General features: G+C 43.4%; 1 protein-coding gene across 2 annotated transcripts in view; it reads right to left on the reverse strand.

The window, feature by feature from the left end:
* Nucleotides 1-15,831, reverse strand: part of LOC110257727 (uncharacterized) — a 375,658-nt gene that overhangs the window by 180,372 nt on the left and 179,455 nt on the right. The window lies entirely within an intron of this gene.

The following is a 15,831-nucleotide window of genomic DNA, read 5'->3' on the forward strand; positions in this document are numbered from 1 at the left end:
GGACCCACGTGGAGAGACACATCACAGCCTAGATGTCTACTGGGGCACCATCCCCGTGAGGCCAGACGCACGTTAGCTGCTGGAGGATTCCTGCTCTGCCTGACTCAGAGTGCTCCCCGCTTGGCTTGGACAGTGTCCGAGGCACCCAGGAAGAGGCCAGGGCTGTGGGGGGAGGGGGAACACTGGGGCACTGGGAGCCACAGCTCTTAGCAACAATCCAGAGATGTTCAGTCATTGCAACTGCTCTGGTACAGACCCCCGAGCATCACCATCGACCACTCCTGGCGTCAACAAAACATTCACCTTTGAGACTTGCTGGCTCCAGGCATGACAAGAAAGATTTTGTTATCTCTATTTTGTAAAAGAACGGGCCCATTCAAGTAGGCAAGCCTTGACACTGTGCTCACTCCTTACGCATTTTCCTACCCAATACCATAGTTTAAAATTTTTATATTATTTTCTTTGAAGTTTTATTAATTATAGTTGATTTACAATGTTGTGATATCTGTGCTGAACAACAAAGTGATTCAGTTATACATATACCCATATCCATTTTTTTTCCGATTCTTCTCCCATATAGTTTATTACAGAATATTGGACGGAGTTCTCTCAATGTTTTTTTTAAGTGGAAGTGTAGTTAATTGGCAATGCTGTGTTAATTTCAAGTGTGCAGTTTAAATATTTTAAAGAATGATGACACAAAAGAAATTATTTCTGAATGTGTTTCAAAGATCTTAAAGTTCTCGTTTACCTACAAAGATACATTTAACTTTTCTAAGAAGTAATGCCTCTGGTCATGACTTAATGCACAGAAAATTTAGTCATATTTACTAACTTAGAAATTACTAAATTGGCTAATAGTTAATTACTGTAATCAACCAACTAGACATCGACCAACCTACCATTAACCTTATTGCTTTTGGCTGCACATTTTTAAAACATTAATATTAGGGAATTCCCATTGTGGCTCAGCAGTAACAAACCCAACTAGTATCCATGAGGACATGGGTCTGATCCCTGGCCTCGCTCAGTGAGTTAAGGATCCAGCATTGCTGTGAGCTGCGGTGTAGGTCGCAGACGTGGCTCAGATCCCCAGTTGCTGTGGCTGTGGCATAGGCCAGCAGCTGTAGCTCCAATTCGACCCCTAGCCTGGGAACTTTTTAGGGTGTGGCCCTACAAAGACATAAATAAATAAATAAATATTCATCCTAGGCTATTAATTATTTTAATTGTTTGACTTTTAAAATTTGAAATCAGTACTGTCACTGGATAAACCTAAACCAAATATTTCCTAAATGTGGATCTCTTTAAACAGTTAGCTAGAGTTAAACATCTATTAGGTTAAGAAAGTTAAGTTCAGGAGTTCCCGTCGTGGCGCAGTGGTTAACGAATCCGACTAGGAACCATGAGGTTGCGGGTTCGGTCCCTGCCCTTGCTCAGTGGGTTAACGATCCGGCGTTGCCGTGAGCTGTGGTGTAGGTTGCAGACACGGCTCAGATCCAGCGTTGCTGTGGCTCTGGTGTAGGCCAGTGGCTACAGCTCCGATTCGACCCCTAGCCTGGGAACCTCCATATGCCGCGGGAGCGGCCCAAAGAAATAGCAAAAAGACAAAAAAAAAAAAAAGAAAAAGAAAGTTAAGTTCATTTTTAGCAACAAATTCACACCAGAATTAAAGTTCATCCTGCTTACACATCAGACTGTGGGGCTAAAGGATTGTTCTGGTAATTTATGCTCCCGTAGCCTTTTGAAACAATAAGAACGTTTGCTAAAGACATCTTCACTTTTTATTCTGAAAGCGTTTAAAGTTTAAAGAAGAAACACAAGAAGCCTAGAAAGCATTCCATGCACCCTCCGCAAGTTCACTCCTGAAACCACTGCTCTCCAACTGCTTATTTTCGGTGTGAGTGTTTTCTGAATCATCCATTCGAAAGTGAGTGGTTGACATCACACCCCTTAACCCTCAATACCTCCAAGCATGCCTCCCAAGAACAACGCCATTATCCAGCTGCAGAAATTGAATACCCATACATTCAAATTTCACCAACTGTCCTAAGACATGTTTTTACGGAAACCTTCTCCCCTCATCGACGTTGCGTTTGGTTTTCATGTCTGTTTTTGTCTTGAGTGGCACTGGCATTTTCCAAAAGGACAGGGCCTTCACAGAAGGCTCTCAATTTGGGCTGGCCTGAGACTGCCTCCTGATTATTTTCAGGTTGTGCACTTAGGGGAGGCAGAAGGGCCACGTTTGGCAGAAATGCCGGAAGTAAAGCTGTGTCCACGGCAGTTTGTCCCACTGTTGGTGGTGCTAACAAATCAGAATTTTCTTTTAAGCAGGGTGCGTAATGTTTCCTCTGGCCCATACGATGCATACAGACCCCCGTCGGCCTCATAAATAAAAGAGTGGCTTGAACGTTGTGTCATGACTCCCTCCCTAAGATCTGCGCCTCTGTTACATTTCTCTTCCACTCTCCTGAAGCAAATGGGTTCTGTCCATTTATTTTCATTTCCCATGAATAAAATGGGAACGAATAAACAGACTGACACAGATGGTTGTCAGCACGGTGATGATGACAACTGAGAACAGGTCTACAAAAATATCCAGCTCGCTAAACTTTCCATAGGAAAGCCTGCCTGTGGCCAACATGCCAAAAGCAATGGGGCTTGGAGGATATTTTTAGAAATTGATTATTTTAGCTGATTGCTGAGAGCAGACTAGCTGCCATGATGGAATACACATTAAACAATGCCTTAACGACCGCAAATTTTGAGCCAGCGGAACTAAAAATGGAAACCAAAGTTCTGCCCATAGATAGTCATTTCACACAGATCAGCGAGGGAATCTTGGGACCGTGGATTTGTTTGGCTCTGCTCTCCAACCCCTTGTGGCATGACTGACCTTAAAATTTCTCCCCAAGATCCTTTTCACAGCCTTGCCCAAATATCTCCCAGAAGCGAAGTTTCATACCTCCATTGGAAATTGCCTCTAGAGTCTCAGGATACCTCTAAGCATGAGAATTTAATCTGGGGGGGCGGGGTGTTGGGGACATGGCTCGGATCGTCAGTGTCGGAAAATGAGACACATGACCACGGGGAGATCTCGACAAGGCTCTTTACTTCTGCAGAAGGGTGCGGGTGCTCAAAAACCACGGGCAAAGAAGAAAAGACCCTCCCATGTGTCCCTAACACAGGGGATGCACCTTCCCCCTTCCCATGGGTCAGGTCAGGGCGCACATTTTTCCCGGGTGGCTAATTTGAAACAAATTGTTACTGGGAGAAGAGGGAAAGAGGAAGGAGTCACAGGAGGGTGTTTCAGCCGAAACCAAAGCAAAATGGAGTCACCAAGATTTCCTTTGATAGAAAAGATATTATGCTACTCTCCACAGGGGGCACCTGAAATCTCTCCCTAAATAATTTTTCTGGTCCCAACCTGTGAAGAAATAAGAACAACAGGCCTTTCCTAAAAATCTACTGTGGGTGGGAGCACACAGTGGGGAGGGAGAAAGAGGTCAGAGTTGGTGGCGGTGGCGGGGGGGGGGGGGGGGGGGGGGGGGCGGGGGTGAGTCCAATCCACTGAGTTTTCATTTAGAGAACGTTTCTCTAATCTACAAAATTCTCACTACAACCTCTGGCTCCTCCACTGCATTCTTCCAAAGGACAGCCTTCCTAGTTCCTAAGAGTTTTGGAGACGTTGTACTTTTTATCAATTCATTCATTGTTGAATGAATGTACAAATGAATAAATATCTTGTTTTGAGTTCCCATCGTGGCTCAGTGGTTAACGAATCCGACTGGGAACCATGAGGTTGCAGGTTCGATCCCTGGGCCTTGCTCAGTGGGTTAAGGATCTGGCATTACTGTGAGCTGTGGTGTAGGTTGCAGACGTGGCTCGGATCCCAAGTTGCTGTGGCTCTGGAGTAGGCAGGCGGCTACAGCTCCGATTCGACCCCTAGCCTGGGAACCTCCATATGCCACGGGAGTGGCCCAAGAAATGGCAAAAAAGACCAAAAAAAAAAAGGAATTCCCACAGTATTCCTGTGGCCACTCAAACTATAACTTTGTTGTCATATTATATTAAAATACTTGTTTTCCCCTTTTGTCAATGCCTTATTCATTCCACACTCAATTCGGGCAATACACAGATGATAGTAAATATGTCATCTGGGCAGTGCTTGGCAGAATTACAGATCAGCGTTGCAGTATTCTAGTGAATCTGTTAGCTCCTGCTGTATAACAAGCACCCACAAAATTCAGGAGCATACAACAGTAAGCACTTACTAGCTCACAGCACTGTGGGTTGGCTAAGGGTTGGTTGACCAATGTTGGCTTAAGGGACAGGGACAAGGCTCTGCTGATTTGGACGGGGCATGTTCACAAGTCCAGGAGTCAGCTGGCTCAAGCCTGCTCTTCAAGCCTCACTACATCACATCCACTAATATCCCACAAGCCAAAGCAAGTCACGTGGCCAAGCCCAACATTAACAGCATGAGCAAGAATGTTCCCGGAATGAAAGCAAAGGCAACAGATCCACCTGGAAAATAACCCAACCTAGAGCACCCTCGCAACACACAAACTAGCTTCCAGTTTTTTCCCCCACTTGTGAACTATAGAAATAAACTTTCACTCTCCAGAGATATCATACTTATTCTGACCTCTGGGATTTGCATGTGCCACTCCTCTGCCTAGAACCACCCCCCACCCCCCACCCCCGCGCCCCCACCTTCCTCCCTTCGTATGCCATGAATCCATTTCTCCCTTGTTTATTTTCTGGGCAACGTCAGCAGCATGTGGACATTTCAGGGCCAGAAATCGAATCAGCACCATAGCAGCAACCTGAGCCACTGCAGCAGCAAGGCCAGACCCTTAACCCAATGCGTCACAGGGAAGTCCGATAAATCCATTTCTATCATGTGTCAGGTTAACTCTTGCTCTTTCTTCCTGACGAAGCCATTCTAGAAGCATCTAGGATCCCAGAATCCAAGAGAGTTGCCAACCCCAGATTCTCCCATATATCTACCGTCCACTATGCTTCCACCATGGTACCTATGGTATATCTGAAAAGTGTCCATTCCTCTCTCATCGCGCATGGAAATCTCTCTGAGTTCAGACGGCATCCTTCTTACTAACCTTCGTGCCCCCAGTTCCTAGATCAGTGTCCGGTACACAGCAATCCTCAAAGTCTTTGTTGGATGAATAATTATATCCAGCCAACAAACAAGTGAAACATGAACACTGACCTGCCCACAATATATGAAGATGTGCTACACACTGATATTTTCTTTCTCCATTTTTGTTCTTACAAATGTTAAAAAACAAAAATAAGAGTTCCTACTGTGGCTCAGCGAGTTAAGAATCCAACTAGTATCCATGAGGACAGGGATTCGATCCCTGGCCTCACTCAGTGGCTTAAGAATCCAGCGTTGCTGCAAGCTGTGGTGTAGGTTGCAGACATGGCTTAGATCTGGCACTGCTGTAGCTGTGACATAGGTACGTAGCTGCAGTTCCAATTCAAACCCTAGCCCAGGAACTTCAATATGCCACATGTGTGACCCTAAAAAGCAAAAAAAAAAAAAATTAAATTAAATTAAAAAATTAAAAATAAAAATAGGAGTTCCCATTGTGACTCAGCAGGTTAATGACCCAACATTTTCTCTGGGAGGATGAAGGTTCAATCCCTGGCCTTGCTCAGTGGGTTAAGGATCCAGGGTTGCTGCAAGCTGCAGTGTAGGTTGCAGATGCAGCTCAGATCTGGTGTTTCTGTGGCTCTGGTGTAGGCTGGCAGCTACAGCTCTGATTCGACCCCTGGTCCAGGAACTTCCACGTGCCACAGGTGCAGCTGCAAAAAGAAAAAAAAAAATTTAACTCTGCTTATGGAGGGTTATAGATTCCAATCAAACACAGAGCTCAGACTCAATCTGAGTAATACACACCACAGCAAAAACAAAAAACAAAACAAAACAAAACAAAAACTATTTGGACCAAAAATAAACTATAACTTGTAGTTTGAAGTCTATAAGTCAGGATATATATTTTTTTTTATATTTACAAAATACTCTCATTACATGGGGACACATCATTTTTCCAAACTGGAACTCTTGGTTTTATTCAGTCTAGTAAGTTACCTCTTCCTCCAGCCCATCCTTAATAAAAGCTCTAAAACAAAATGTCTGCAATGACTGAATGCTCATTCTTTTTTAAAATTTTTTTATTAAAGTGTATTTGATTTATAATCTTGTGCCAATTTCTGCTGTACAGCAAAGTGACTCAGTTATACACATACAAACATTCTTTTTTATATTCTTCTTCATCATGGTTTATCCCAGGAGATTGGATACACAGTTCCCTGGGCTAAACAGTAGGACCTTGCTGTTTATGCTTCCTAAATGTTATAGCTTGCATCTACTAACCCCACACTCACATGCTCGTTCTTTTTTTTTTTTTTTAAGGGCCGTATGCATGGCATACAGAGGTTCCCAGGCTAGAGGTCCATTCAGAACTGTAGCCGCCAGCCTACACCACAGCCACAGTAACGCGGGATCCAAGCCGAATCTGCGACCTACCCCATAGCTCACAGCAACACCGGATCCTTAACCACTGAACAAGGCCAGGGATCGAACCCACGTCCTCATGGATGCTAGTTGGGTTCGTTAACTGCTGAGCCACAACAGGAACTCCACATGCTCATTCTTAAAAAAAAAAAAAAAATTGCTCGTAGCAAATCCATGGCTGCCTGCTCATCTAAATACAGCTGACATTTGTCTCTCACAGGTCTTGGTAAAAATAGGGGCTTCTCACACAGAGTTACAGGCTTCTAGATGACATCAGAAGCACTCGTCTATTTCACATCATCGCTAAAAAAAAGCACTTCCTCATAACTCCATTCATCACAGCTAAGCCACTGGTCCTGCTCCTGTCCAATGGAATGCATCCGTTTTCTCAATGCACTGCAATAATTTCCATGGACATTAAACTCATGGTGGCAGTGATTCTCAGAAATAGCCATCAGCAGCCGCTCCTCTAAAGCATTTACTTAGGCTCATGATAGGAAGATCCACAACCTTCTGACAGGGGCTGGGAAGAGGATTTCAGCAATCCACGGAGCCCTGCAATCAATAACTAATTTGTCGCTGCCAAGTGGCTTCTTCGGAGCACAGACACAGAGGAATCGGCGGGATGAAATGTCTATTACGAGGTCTCCCATCCACGCACTTAGCTCTGGAGGAAACTGTATGAGCTTGGGCGAGGCCATCAATGGCTTAATAAGCAGGACGGAAAATAACGTACCTGGATGTCTGCGACCATTTCTTTTCCTTTGGTATTAAAAACTAGTTTTACTGGATTATTTTATAGGATCCTTATTGTCGTGGTGTGTAATTAAAGCATGACTGACAATACCGCGACATTATTTTCACGTGTACGACGTACGGGTTCAACATGTGTACACGTCGCAAAATGATCTCCGTAAGTGGCGTTACCATCTGCCACGATATGACGTTCCTGTCTTTTCCTTGTGGTGAGAAGTTTTAAGATTTCCTTTCTTAGCATCTCCCGAATGTGCGATACAATACCAGTGACTGTCGTCACCGTAGGGTAACAGCCATGCGTTGCATCCGCACGTCGCATTTATTTAATATCTGGAAGGACGTTCCTCTTGATCCCCTTCAGCCACTTGGCCCATCCGCCAACCCCCTTCCCTCTGCCAACCGTGTGACTACTTCTGGTAGCCGTGGTCTCATTTGGAGACGTCTGGAGACGTTTTCAGTTGTACCTGGAAGGGTAGGGATACTGGTCCCTGGTGAGGAAAGGCCAGGGAGGCTCTGAAACATCCTAGAGTGCACGAGGCGGCCTCCCTTCCACCACATGACAACAAAAATTATCCAGCCCGTCATATCAACAGCACCAAGAATGAGGGACCCTGCCTTGCGGAAAGTTAGCAGACATAATATTCAGAACTTCGCTGCCCAACATGGGAGCCACTAACCACCTGTGGCAACAGAGCTTTTGAAATGTGGCAACCCCAAACCGAGAGGCACAGTAAGCGAAAAACACACGCTAGACATCCAAGACCTAGGATGACAAAAAAGAATGTAGACTACCTTAATGTTTTTATAACGATTAGGTATTGAAATGATAGTATTTTGGATACTGGGCTAAGGAAAATATTATTTCAATTAATTTCATCTCTGTATATTTGTAAAATATATTTACTAAAAAAAAAGTAAAGTTTTAGGTTCCACTCATATCGCATATCTTTATGGGAAGCACTGGGCTAGGAGTTCCTTTCATTGCCTTGATGACAGACTGTCTCTATCCATGAAACCTACATTTCAATAAGTGATTCACTCAAAGCAAATTTAAATTCATACAATACACAGTTTGTGTCCAGATATGGTGAATACAAGTGCAAGCTATTTAATCAGATCAAAGATACATGAGCTGCAAGTTTCCCTGTTGATACTGATTTACGAAACTGGGCCGAGGTTAAAAAAGCAGAGTCATGAAACTACATTTTTCTTTATGCTTAAATGGTTAGAAATTAATTCATTAGCAAAACGTCCCACAGGTCAACAGATCAAAAAGCTGGAAGGTGAACACACAGCGGGGCTTCCGATAGCAGGCAAATGCTTCCAAGGGGCAAGCAGAGCATCTAGCTCATTAGAAAGAATGACCCTGAGAAGAGCAGCAAAATCAGACAAATCCATTAACGTGATCACCCATCAGGCTCAAAACCCCTCTCTACGTAGTAATATAAGGACAGTGCTGGAGAGCAGAGGCTGCGGGGATTCACGTGAAAAGTGAATAAAAAAGTGATAAACAGATGGAAAGACAGGATAAACGGATGGAAAGACTAAATACGAATCTGGACAATGGGAGGTGGTGTTGCAAATGAGAGTTCAGAGTGGGGATCAGAATCCCTGAGGCATGGGACTTGGGCCTGGGAAGAAAGGCAGACTTTGGACCAACAAAGGGTGTATATCGTGCACAGGCTCTAGGAAGGGGAAGCCGAGTGGGCCGACCCTCAGAGCGGAAACAGGTCCGAGGTTCCTGACGGAGACGACAGGGGCTGACGGAACAAGGCTTTGCCTTCATTTGGGGAAGCTGAGAGTGAAGACCAAGTTCTTTGTCTTAAGGACCAGGATGAGAATTGGGAACTTCATTCCACAGGCACTGAGGACCCCGGAAGTGCCATGCACGAGGGAGAAGGCGTCAGGAGGACCGTATTACAGGCACGGGCAGGAGAGGGGCTGGAGAGCAAAGGAGAGGCAGGAGGACAAAACGTGCCGTGCAGAGGTACCGGGGGGCTGGCAGCACGCCTGAAGGAGAAGGCACTGGGAGCAGAGAAGAAGGATGACTCGACGTTGCGCCTGAGCCTCTGGGACAGAGGAGCCTCCCAGACATAGCAATGAATTTAAGAGAAGGCATGAACCGCGCAGGATTTATCGTCAACAAAACCCTAAGGAAGGGGACACGCAGCCCTGCAGATGAAATGTGCTGACAGTGAGAACACCTTGATGCCTGAGACATATTAAGGATATTAACTGATAACGGCATTTAAATTTAAATGTGTTACAAAACATCCTATCTCCTAATCTCCAAAGACACGAAGGCCAGTGATAAAGCCAGTCTACCTCGGATGCAGCAGGAAGTCCATCTCCCTTGGAAAAAAGGACAACTGGTTAAAGACAGAGATAATCGGACAAAATAACTTTTCCTGAACACTGTTAATCCCTTCCTGACCATCCAGCATTTTCAGAGTAGGATCTAAGATTTTACGTGACATGAAATTCAGTGTTTCCACCATTTTCTTCATAGAAACACAGAATCATAAGGGAGGAGGAAAACGAGCATTACAAAAAATTCATTTTGGGTAAAACAAAGAAAGTTAAGCCCCAGACCTCAGGATATCAAAATGATCACCAGTGCAAATGGAGACTGATGAGGGTGGGCGAGGAGAGGGAAGCAGACAAACCACAGGAACGATGCAGCAGCTCGAGACTTTCAAAGAGCCAGCAGAAGCATGATGCTCAAACACAGTGGGCACAACCAGGACACGTGTGGTCTGTTTGCAGGAAGAGCAGTCAGGGTGAACCCGCTGGCAGCAGGAGCGTCCTGCACCAAATTAACTTTCAGAAGCAGGAAAAGTAAAACTACATGAAGAATCACCTGAACAAGTCATATCTGAAGGCACTGTTCTCTCTCTATGACAGCAGGAAAAACAAAAGTTTGAATTGTTAAAGAAATCTTTTTTTTTTTTTCTTGTCTTTTTAGGGCAGCATCCATGGCATATGGAAGTTCCCAGGCTAGGAGCCAAATCAGACCTGCAGCTGCCAGCCCACACCACGGCCACAGCAATGTCAGATCTTAGCCGAATGTGTGACCTAAGCCACAGCTCACAGCAATGAGAGTGAGTGAGGCCACTGAGTGAGGCCAGGGATCGAACCCACATCCTCATGGGTACTAGTCAGGTTTGTTACCACTGAACCACAATGGGCACTCCATAAAGAAATCTTTTTTTTTTTTTTTTGTCTTTTGTCTTTTTAGGGCCACACCCGTGGCATATGGAGGTTCCCAGGCGACAGGTCTAATCAGAGCTATAGTGGCCAGCCTACGCCAGAGCCACAGCAATGCGGGATCCAAGCCGTGTCTGCAACCTACACCACAGCTCATGGCAATGCCGGATCCTTAACCCACTGAGCAAGGGCAGGGATCGAACCCACAACTTCATGGTTTCTAGTCAGATTCATTAACCACTGAACCACAACAGGAACTCCAAGAAATCTTTTTAAATAAGTCTTTTTCATTGGCTGAGAATAAAGGATAAATAAATTCATATGTAAAAACCTGGTTTAAGGGAAAAGGTGAGCTATCCTGGCACAAGAAAATATCCAGAAATAAAGAATATACATTGCAGAAATCAATTATCTTTCTTTTTTAATTTCAGGTGAACGAGTAATTTTTTACTATATCTCAAATTCAATAGCTTTCTTTTTTCTTTTTTTTTCTTCTATGTAAAAGACACAAATTAGAAGATATAATGAAAGACAAGGCACCATTTAAAATAGCAATAGGAGTTCCCACTGTGGCTTCCCATTGTGGTATAGGTCGCAGACGCGGCATGGATCCCATATTGCTGTGGCCGTGGTGTAGGCCGGCAGCTGCAGCTCAGATTCCACCCCTAGCCTGGGAACCTCCAGGTACGACCCTATAAAGCTAAATAAATAAATAAATAAATAAATAAAATAGCAATAATAAAAATAAAATGCTTAGAATTAAACTTAAGAAATATATAAGGAATTTAGAAAGATAATTTTTTAGTTCTTCTGGGGTGGGGGAGAAGAAAATTTAAATACTTGAAGGGCATTCCAAGTTGCTGAGCATGACGAATGCTGGAATCAGCATTATAACATGATTGTCCCCAAATCTATCTAAAACAGAACCCAAAGGATGTGGTTTTTTTGGACGTAGGTAACCTGGTCCTAAGTTTCCTAGGGAACTAAAGATAAGTAAGAATAGTCAACAAAAATCTAAAGCAGTTCAATCATAAAATGAGAACCACTCAATCTTCAAAAAGGCAAAGATTTTAAGAGACAATTCATAAGGGAAAGATAGTCAAAGGAGCACATGTAAAAATGTTCAATGTCATCATTTAGGCATCAATAAAATGCAAAATAAAACCACAGTGTGATACCACCATATACCCACCCCATAGGAGGAAAATTAAAAAGACTGACAGTATCAAATGATGCTGAGGAGAGAGGGCAACTGAAACCGTTGAGGAGCCTGAACTGGTGCCGCCACCTTAGAGAGGCACTGGGGGGCTCTTCAAAAGCTAAAAATCTATCCTAGGACCCAGCCATTTTACTCATTTGTAGTTGCCCCCTCCCTCCAAAAAAGAGAAAGAAAGCACATGAGCCACAAAATAAACGATGCAAGAAGGCTCACACAGCAGCTTTATTCGTAATGGCCAAGGACTACAAACAGTGCAGCTGTTGCTTCATCAGACAATAAAGAAACCAAATGTGGTACATTCAGAAACGGAGTATCATTCATCAATAACAAGCAAACTACAGACACATGCAACTAAGTGTCCAAGACATTATGCTTCGTGAAAGAAGCCTTCCACAGAAGCACGCGTATCCTGTGAAGCCAGAACAGCCGTAGCTTCTGGGGCGGTGAATGTGCGGACTGACTGGCAAGAGGCTGGAGGGGATTTTCTGGGGTGATGCTCTCCTTCGTAGGTTGAAAAGAGTCTGGGTTACACAAGCACATGCATTTGTCAAAACCCAGTGAATACGCGCCTAAGATTTATGCATTTCACTGTGTGTAAGTTTGAGCTCAAAATAAAAAATACTACAAATACTGAACTTTAGTTAATGCTAATGCATGCTAAACTATTTAGGGGGATGTGTACTCCTGTCTCAAATTTACTCTGAAATGCATCCAAAACAAAAAGATGAATCAGTGTATAGAGGATAGATATGTACTAAAGCAACATTAGTAAAGTGTAAGTGATAGAATCTATGTGGTGGCAAAGGGGTATTCACTGTAAAATTCTTTCAACATTTTATATGTTTGAAATTTTTCTTTCCTAAAATACTGAAAAAAGTCTGAAGAAAACTAAACTAGTAATGAACCCTTATAGCATGTTAAAACTCATTTATGATAGACACCAAATTTAACATAAATTCTAAGATCAACAGAATAGAGTCGAAAATTCAGGAGTAGAACCCACCAAATATGGAAATTGAGTGCTATCAATAAGTATACAATTTCAGCTACACAAGATAAGCTCTAGGGAGTTCCCACTGTGGCTCAGTGGTAACAAACTTGACTAGTAACCATAAGGATGCGGTTTCAATCCCTGGCCTCACTCAGTGGGTTAAGGACCCGGCATTGCCAGGAGCTGTGGTGTAGGTCACAGACACGGCTTGGATCCTGCATCGCTGTGGCTGTGGTGTGGGCCGGCAGCTGTAGCTCCCATTCTAGCCCTAGCCTGGGAACCTCCATATGCTGTCGATGTGGCCCTAAAAAAAAAAAAGAAAAGCTAAGTTCTAGAGATCTGCAGTACAACACCGTGCCCATAGTTAATGATAATGTATTGAGCACTTAAAAATTTAAGAGGGTAGATCTCATGTTAAGTGTTCTTAGCACCGTTTAAAAAATTATGGAAATCCAGTATATGTTACAGGTGGCAATGACTTTTCCCTATCAGAAGAGAAAAGATGGATTATTTAATAAACAGTGTTGAGACAAATGGACTGCCCTCTAAGAGTCATGTATCTGGATCTATGCCTCACCCCTTATGGCAGGATAACTCCCAAACAGATCAAATATTTAAATATGTGTAAAATGCAGAATGAACTAATAAACCAAACAAACCACAGGGTAATTCTTCTTTTAGCACTAGAGGGGAGAAGTCCTTTCCAACTATGACCAAATGACAGAAGTAATAAAAATACTGATGAATTCAACCACATAAAAGTCAGAACTCCTCAGGGCAAAACTGCAACAAGCAAAGTCAAAGACAGATGACAAACTGGGGAGAAACTGTAATATATCACAAAGTTAATTTCTCTCATAAACAGGTAACTCATAGATATAATGTCAGCAACTCAAAAGGAAAAAAAAAAAAAACGGGAACTATACGAACAAAGAATTCACAGAAAAGGAAAGACAAATGCTTTTTAGTCCCATGAAAATATCCTCAACCTCAAACACATAATTGAAAAAAATATATCTCTGTGTGGTTTTAATTTGCATTTCCATCAGAAGTGAAAAAAGAAAGCTGTAGAGTCGATCATTCATTTTAAAAAGGAGAGAAAGAAAACAGAGATGCATATACATAACACATATAAAAATTTGTTTTACATTATTGTTTAAGGCTCCAGAAAGGAACACCAGCAATAAAAACATGCATTGCCTGTTCAGAGTAGCAGGGAGATTTCTTCTGCAGTATAATTCCCTTTTCTATTTTTGAATTCTTCATCTTGTAAATGTACTACCTAATAAGAAGTAAGATTTTTTTAAAGTGAAAGAATTCTATTGCAAGCAAAGGCAGCAGAGAATAGGAGGCAGCCCAAGTCTTAGACCACCTCTGCAACTAAGGAACTAGGTGAACCTGGGCCAGTCTTAGAATCACTGACTATCCTGGCTGCAAAGAAGCTCAGGAGTAGTCTCATCCCTCATTCGTATTCTATTAGAATAGGAAACAAAGCAGAATGATTTAAGTGGCTTCGCCAAAGTCATACGCAGTCAGTTTAGGGCAGAGCCAACAAAAGCTGTTGATGTGTCAGTTTGTAGTTAGGATGGAAGTGTCATTAAGAGATGAAAAGAGAAAGGAGTTCCCATCATGGCACAGTGGTTAATGAATCTGACTAGGAACCATGAGGTTGCAGGTTCAATCCCTGGCCTTGCTCAGTGGGTTAAGGATCCGGCATTGCCGTAAGCCGTGGTATAGGTTGCAGACGTGGTTCGGATCCCGCATTGCTATGGCTCTGGCGTAGGCCGGCGGCTACAGCTCCAATTCGACCCCTAGCCTGGGAACCTTCATATGCCACAGGAGCGGCTCTAGAAAAGGCAAAAAGACAGAAAAAAAAAAAAAAAGAGAGAGAGAGAGATGAAAAGACAAGCCATGGAGACTGGGAGAAAGTATTTGTAACCATAGAAATGACAAAGAACTTGCATCCAGAATGTATAATGAACTCTCACAACTCAACAGTAAGAAAGAAAAGAGATTAGCACCGGGAAAGATACTCAGCCTCGTCAGCCATCAGGGAAATACAAATTAAAACCATTGTGCATCCATTAGAATGGCTAAAGCATTTTTTTTTTAATGATATTTCCAAATGGTGGAAAGATTACAGAGCAGCTAGAATTCTCATACATTGCTTGCATATAAAATGCAGAAGGGTACAGAAACGCATCAGAAAATAATCTGGCAGTTTCTTAGAAAGTTAAACGTATACTTACCATATAACTCAAAAACCTGCACACAAATGTTTATACAGCTTTTCATAATCACCAAAAAACTACAAAAACCATGGAAATGTCCTTCAACTCTTGCACATCCATACAATGGAATACAACTCAGAGGTACAAAGGGACTACTGATACGTGCAACAAGCTGGATAGATCTCAAAGACACAATGTTGAGTGAAATCAGCCAATCTCAAAGGCTACATACTGGTGTTCCCTTGTGGTTCAGCAGGTTAGGAATCCAATGTTGGCGTTACCGTTGTGGCTCAGTGGTCATGACCCAACTAGTATCCATGAGGATGTGGGTTCGATCCCTGGCCCTGCCCAGGAGGTTAAGGATCTGGTTGCCATGAGCTGTGGTGTAGGTCTCGGATCCCGTGTCGCTGTGGCTGTGGTGTAGGCCCGTGGCTGCAGCTCTGATTCAACCCCCAGCCTAGGACCTTCCATAGGCTGCAAGTCCAGCCCTAAAAAAGACAAAAAAGGAAAAACATCCAACATTGTCGCTGCAGAGGCTTCAATCCCTGGCCCAGGAACTTCCACGTGCCATAGGCACAGCCAAAGAAAGAAAAGACGATATATGACGTGATTCCATCTGTTTGACATCCTGGAAAAGGCAACACTGGAGGAGTGAAGAACAGACAAGCAGTTGCCAGGAGTTCAGTGGGGGGGAGAGGTGGACTAAAGCGGGAAGCAGGAGGGAATGTGGGGGGTACAGGGACTGCGCTGCCTCATGACTGTGGTGCTGCACACACAATCCCATGCCTTGTCAAAAACCCACAGACCTGCACACCACAGAGTAACTTTAACTGTGTGTGAATTGAAAAATATTTTTTTAAATGAGAGTCTTGAATCGAACTGT

Source organism: Sus scrofa, chromosome X, assembly GCF_054392235.1.
Source record: "Sus scrofa isolate SSC_HxYL_T2T_F1_AM1 chromosome X, Sscrofa_HxYL_maternal_Yorkshire_Landrace_v2.0, whole genome shotgun sequence".
NCBI lineage: Eukaryota > Metazoa > Chordata > Mammalia > Artiodactyla > Suidae > Sus > Sus scrofa.